The following is a 7,078-nucleotide window of genomic DNA, read 5'->3' on the forward strand; positions in this document are numbered from 1 at the left end:
TTGATGAATTACATAGTGTACTGCCATTGGGTAGTTGTAAATTACGACAAGGTATAGGTGTGGTTTATCTTAGCCAGGTGAACACAAAGAAACCTGTTTTCCCGCCTAACCTGGGGGAAGCAGGGATCAAGGGTTAGAGGCTTTACTAGCCAAGACTGAGCATGCTCTCTTCTAAGCCATTCTGTACATTCTGTCTCCCTTGTCCATAGCTAGGTGTGGACTGCTACAAGGGTGATCTCACCTCTAGTGAAGAGGACATTAAGGTAATTATTAAGAGCTATTTTACCCAATTTTATTACAATAAATATGGCAATCTAGGTGAAATGAATGAATATTTAGAAAAATATAAATTGCCTAGATTAACAGAAGAAGAAATAAAATACTTAGATAATCCCATATCAGAAAAATAAATTAAATAAGTCATCAAAGACCTCCCTAAGAAAAAATCTCCAGAGTCAGATAGATTCACAAGGGCATTCTATCAAACATTAAAAGATCAATTAATCCCAATACTCTATGAACTATTGTAGTAGATAATGAAACTTGGTGAATTATAGTGGTGGGGAATTTTAGAGAAGTGGCACCAGGAAATAAGCCAGGAAGAGACTGAATCTTGAGCCCCTTCCCTACACTACTTCCTGTCTCTTTTCCTAACAGTCTGGATGAAGAATCTTCTCACAGATGGTAAATTGAAGATTTTGCCACTAATAACCAAATCCTACAACTAGTCCTTTAACTAAAAGATCTTTTATTCTTTGGGGAGAAAGGGGTAAGAAGAGGTTGGGGGGGGAGAGGGAAATTAAGGGTCTCCCTAATTTCTAAGTTATCCTGTTGATTGAATATTTTGAAATATAGTCAATTCAGAAAACAAAATTATCTTCCCCTAAGGGTAGATATTAACAGCACTGCTGACAAGTCTCTTCTGGGCAAAAACCAAATTTCTCTTCAGCTCACAGTATAGGTAGAAGGCAATGGCTAGAGAGGAGATGAAGGAGTCTGTCTTCCACCTTTAGGCAGAAACAGCCAAGAAGGATACGAAGTCTCAGGCAGCTGGAGCTTCCTAACTGCTAACTTCAAGGTTCCTTTGGAACAGCCTCTTCTCCTCTGATTTGTGTTCCAAAAGTTCTGAGCTCCTTTGCTTTTTGCAGATTCATTTTTCTTTGCCCAATATTTTCATTTACACTATCAGAAAAAATAGGCAAAGAAGGAGTTTTACCAAATTCTTTTTATGATACAGATTTAGAACTGTAAAGGTTAATCTTCTGAACAGCAATAATTGGTTCTGGAGAAGTCTTTATGGTTGACAGATGAGTGAGGAAAGGGAGGAGTCAAGATGGAATGACTGCCAGTTGTACTCCCTATCCAACCACTCTGGGGCTGAGACAATAAGGGAATATCTCAGGGAACTGGGGGTCTTGTGTGTTGGGCCTATGCTAGTATACTGGAGGGTGGTCTCCCCTATTGAATGATAGTAAGGATACCCTGAAATAGAAGTGCATAAACTGCTGAGAAGTACAAACATCCTCTCAATCTGCTGACATGGCAGGGGGCCTGACTAGAACTGAGTAATGATTTATCAATTGCCTCAGGGTACTTTCTTCCTCTAAACCCCCCTGAACAAAGTCTTTCCCTTAATCTGACTGTAATTTTTTAATAAGACTTTAATAAATCAAGAAATCTGGAGATGAGGGGGGTTGGATAGAGGACAAGAGGTGTCCCTAGATTCTTAATTACAAGATCCTTCTTTCTGGAAGCCTTGAGGCTAACCAGAAATTCTCCTTCCCTTTCCCAGTTATTAAATTAATCTAAACTAAGGTATTAAGGAACCAAGACAGGAATAAGGCAGGTGCCAAAAGCCCATTGATCCCAAGGCCCCTCAGGTCCGGCGGGACCTGAATCTCTTTTCCAATGTTGTTGAAGGTGTCACACAATAGTGAGTCTTAAGCCGAGAAGCTTCAAGGCTGATTTTCTGGTCTAGTCTTTCTGTTGACTCTTGGAAAATCTCAGCAAGGTGTGAAACCTCCTCTTACCCTCAGATCTGAGGTCCTCAAACCCCTCCTTCTCCTGGAATCTCTCCCAGGTCCCCTTGGTTCTTTTCCCAGGCTTCTTTGCTCCCCCGTTCCAATAGTCTTCACCTGTCATTCAAATCACTCACAACATTCCATCCTCTCCCTTGCATTCTGCTGTTACAGTACTGATTCCTAAGCCAGGAAGGCCAAAAATGGAGAAGGAAAACTATAGACCAATATTCTTTTTTTTAAATAATATTTTATTTGATCATTTCCAAGTATTATTCATTAAAGACAAAGATCATTTTCTTTTCCTCCCCACCACCCCCCATAGCCGACATGTGATTCTTATATTTATTCCTATTTATTTATTAATAATATTTATAATAGTATTATTACTATTATATATACTATAATAATATTAATAATAGTATTTATTAATATCTTTTTTTGCACATAGTTGTTTTTATGTGGTCTTATCCTTTAGGCTATGACATCCTGGTGGTTTTTTGTTTTGTTTTGTTTTTCTTTTTGTTGTTGTTTTGCAGAGAGGAATTTCTTTTTAATCCATGGACTTAACACAGAACATGTCACATAGTAGTTATTTAATAAATGTGTTGATTGGATGACTCCTACATTCAAAAGTTGTGGGGTGGGAAGAATGACAGGGACATTGGCAGAAATAGATAATGAAGTGAGCAGTTATGGGGGGTTGACAGATAATGTGTTCTCTTTTAGTCATATATAGTTTGAGATGATGGCTGAATTTATGGATTTTTTTCTCCTAATTCAAGTCCCAGATCAGCCCTTTATTGCCAACATAATCTTGGGCAATATTCTTTTACCTATTTTGGTCTCACTTTCTTGTGAAATTAAAGGACTCACATCCTTTCCAAATCTAAATCCTATGATCCTATGTTTTAGAATTATGCTGTTAAAATGGACTTAAAATATTTAAAAAGACACCTAACAGCTATAAAAGCACCAAGCCACTAAGCTTTCTAATACTTGTACCCTTGGAGGGAATTTAAAGACCATTTGCTATGATTCTAGATGAGGCAGAAGAAGTCCCTACTGTAGATGGATCCAGGCTTTTAGCAAGCAATAATCCTCCCAGAGGGTCAGGACTCAGTGTATTTAAATTACAGAACTGAGAATGTTTCCAAATTGAAAGTCAAATGACAGAATCTAATAAGCCCCAATGGGAGATACAGTTCTCTGGACTCCCTATTCTACCTTCAAAATCTCTTGAATCACATTGGCCTGTTGCTAATGTTACTGATAACAAATAAGCTATGCCTTTCCTCAATATACACTTAATTCTTAGGGGATGGTTGGTAAGAAGTAAAAAAAAATATTATAGGAGTTTATAGACACATAAGTAGGCCAAGCATTTTCAGATTGTAGATTTGCTATATAATTCTTCTGCAATTTCAGTTCTAGTTCTCATGAAAGACCAACACTTTTCAATTTTCCTCACACAGAATTACTTCTTTGTACCTCTGTGGAGAGGAGGGTGGTATTTAGGAAGTTCTATGATCCTCTACCTGCCCTGAATCTTCCAGAGTTTAAGAAAGAGCTTATTAGAAAACCTTTGCTGCTGGAGGACACCAGGATCCTTCCTCATGCTGAACAAGAAACCACAGACAGAGGACCTGAATCTCAACTTGAGGATCCTAGGGACAGTAGCAGCTTTCATTCCATCTCAGACGAAACCTCTTTAGAATTTGCTCCAGCTTCCTGGATAGCCTCCAGAAGAGCATACCCAGGAACCCTTCTAGCATTTGAATGTGAGTTATGAGCATCTAGCTCTATGGAGACTGTTTTTTTTTATTCTCATACTTCTTTTTGAATTGAAAAGAATGATTTTTTTCTCATTAATGATTTTAGGTAAGAAAATAGTTCAAGTAGAATTTATTATAAATATTTTATGAGCAAAATGTGGACAAAGACCTCTGGAATGACTATTAACTAGTTTAATTTTAATAGATGAGGAAGATTTTATGAAATTTCAGCAAAAAATTTATGGGATAATATTGGAGGGATTTGCTTGTAAAAGACCATTTTAGAATAAGGAATCCATGGTTTTCTTCATGAAATATTGAGCAGGAAGAATTATGTTTGATATAAGAAGAATTTTTCTTGGGAATTTGTATATGAAAATAGAGTAATTAATTAATAAGCATTTATTAAGTGCCTACTAGTTTCTGGGTACTCATCTAATTCATGAGAATATACATATACAATATTTAGCAATCCCTACTCTCAAGGAGATTGCATTCTCTTTGACTTATAGGAAAATTACAAGAGTTGTTAGTTTTTTGTCTTATCCAGTCAATTGATATATGTATTCGATATGTGTGTGCATAAATATGCATATCTACAGATATATAGATATAGATATTTAGTGCCCAAAAGGCTCACTGGTACACCAAAGAGATATTTGCCTCAGGTACAAAGGAAGCAAGGTTAGAAATATCACCTCTGGCACATGTTGGTTCTAGGACAATGAGAAAGTCACTTAGACTGGCAGAGGTCATAAGAAAATTTCTAAGATAAAATATTGCAAAACAGTCACTAATCTGCCTAAGCAGAGTAAATTTCCTCACTAGAACCTCTCTACACCAATGAATCACAACTCTTTCTAAAATACATACATACGGGGCACCTGGGTGACTCAGTGGATTGAGAGCCAGACCTAGAGATGGGAGGTCCTGGGTTCAAATATGGCTTCAGATATTTCCTAGTTGTGTGACCCTGGGCAAGTCACTTAGCCCCCACTGCCTAGACCTTACCACTTGTTTAGAACCAATACATAGTATTGATTCTAAGATGGAAGGTAAAGTTTAAAAAATAATAAAAGAAAATATACACATACACACACACATATATAAATTTTTGGGACACCTTGTACTTGTATAGATAAATGTTTGTATATACACACATAAACCACTTTCCATACATGTTTATATTTAATTTTGTATATACCCTATAAAATCTGAGAAGCTTTATATATCTATATAAATATATAATATATAAATACATGTAGAATGTATGTTCATATACATATATAATACATGCATGCATATATGTGTATAGACAAAGCTTCTCAGATTTTATAGCTGGAGGGAGTTCTTGGTAAGGAAATCTTTACCAGTATGATCAAAAACTATTCCTTAGAGAGTTGCCAGGGTTACTGTCAAGCTAATGTGTGTGTGCATCTTTTATTACTTTTAAAATTTTGCCAAATATCACTTTGTGAGAAATAATCTACTTTCTCCAGGGATATAGAATCAATAGGCATCAGAGGTGGAGACTGGTCCCTGGGATGCATAGGCTCTTCTTTAGCCCAGGCATTATATTTTTGCCAAAAAGCTGAAGGGAATTTCATGTCTGCAATAGCATTCGTTGTTGACTGATTTTGTGCTTTTGAGTCCAAAAGGGGACTTGTATTTTAATACAATTTTCCAGCCAATGGGAGAATTTCTTCTACATGATCTCTTACTCTTTAAATATTTCGGGTGAGTCCTGTTGGAATGTTCAAATCAGTAGAAAGCCCTTACTTTACCTTAAGCTAAGATCTGCTCCCTGAAATTTCCACCTATTCTATTGGTCCCAACTTCGGCTTTCCGGAGCAGTACAGTTTCTGTTCTTGTGGGTCTAGTAAAAATGACTCTAATCTGTTATGATAAGCAGTCTAGAAAGTTTTCTGTCTTCTCTCTAGACTTTCATTCTTGACAGGTATTTCCTGAGGATTGTAATGTCATTGATAGGATGAACTATAAGAGGTTACCAGATTCAAAAAATTGGAAAACTACCAAAATTACTTTGTTGTAAATTATAGTATGGGGAGCTTTGAGGAATTTTGTCATCTCTTTTGAAGACTCAATGACAAGGATTATTGCACTCATGAAACAATATATTATTTCAGGTGATTGTTATATTGTGTTTTAAAATTTTTCCTACTTACATTTATAATGAATTTTTCTATTGTACACCCTATATAATATTGAGATAATTATAAAAATACTAATAGATTATCTTTCTTAACCTCTACTATAGCCCTTTAAAAAAACTTACTTTCTGTCTTAAAATCAGTACTATCTATTGATTCTAAGGCAGAAGAGTGGTAAGGCCCAGGCAATAGGGAGGTGAAGTGACTTATCTAGGGTCACACAGCTAGGAAGTATCTAAGGTCAGATTTGAATCCAGGAACTGCTATTTCTGGGCCTGGCCCTCTATCTACTGGTTGTTCTCACTTCTATAGTGCTTTAAGCAAGGCTTTCCCTAACCTATCTAATACATTATGAAATAATATTTTTAACTCCCTCTAAAATATATATTCAGTAATATTCTCTGGAAAGTGCTATGATCCACAATAGTTTGCAGTCAGATGTGAGAATTGATAGCATAAAATGAAAACTGGTGTCATAATACTTGACTATTTCAAGAATCATTTCTATCATTAGCATCGTTATAGTGTAGATGACTTCACTTTATTATAGGGTCTCTCAGAATTTCTCTGACTAAATATTACATCACTCCTAAAGATTCCATTCTCAAGCCTATGCTCAAAGTCTTTCCTCCTGCTTAAGAACCAGTGATTGATGGTCATGGCATTTTGGGAACCAGGTTCTCCTGCACGATAGGAAAATGTATTGAAGCAGCACAGTGTTCTAAGTACTTGATTAAATATTCAGTTTTTAACTGAATTCACATTAATTTTGGCACCTTATTCGAGTTCTGTAGCCCCAATAAAATGAGAGCCATCAGCTGGCTAGAGTCAGGCATGTATCATCTCTTGGCTGTCCCTGGTTGTTCTTGTTCTTGTTCTACCCACTGAAGCCAAACATTTCCCTGAGAATCCAGACTAGATGGTTACATACATACCTGGGATTTGTTATTATTATTATTATTATTTTGGAGAAGAGAACAATCATATCAGATCAAAAATGACCCTAAATTCCCTTACGAGAGAGCAAGTTATAGAATCATGACGTGTTTCCTGCCAGCTTCAGACTTCTTCCTCCCCAGGATCACAAAGGAACAACAAAATTGGTAAATATTTG

Source organism: Monodelphis domestica, chromosome 5 (assembly GCF_027887165.1).
Source record: "Monodelphis domestica isolate mMonDom1 chromosome 5, mMonDom1.pri, whole genome shotgun sequence".
In the NCBI taxonomy this organism is placed as follows: Eukaryota; Metazoa; Chordata; class Mammalia; order Didelphimorphia; family Didelphidae; genus Monodelphis; species Monodelphis domestica.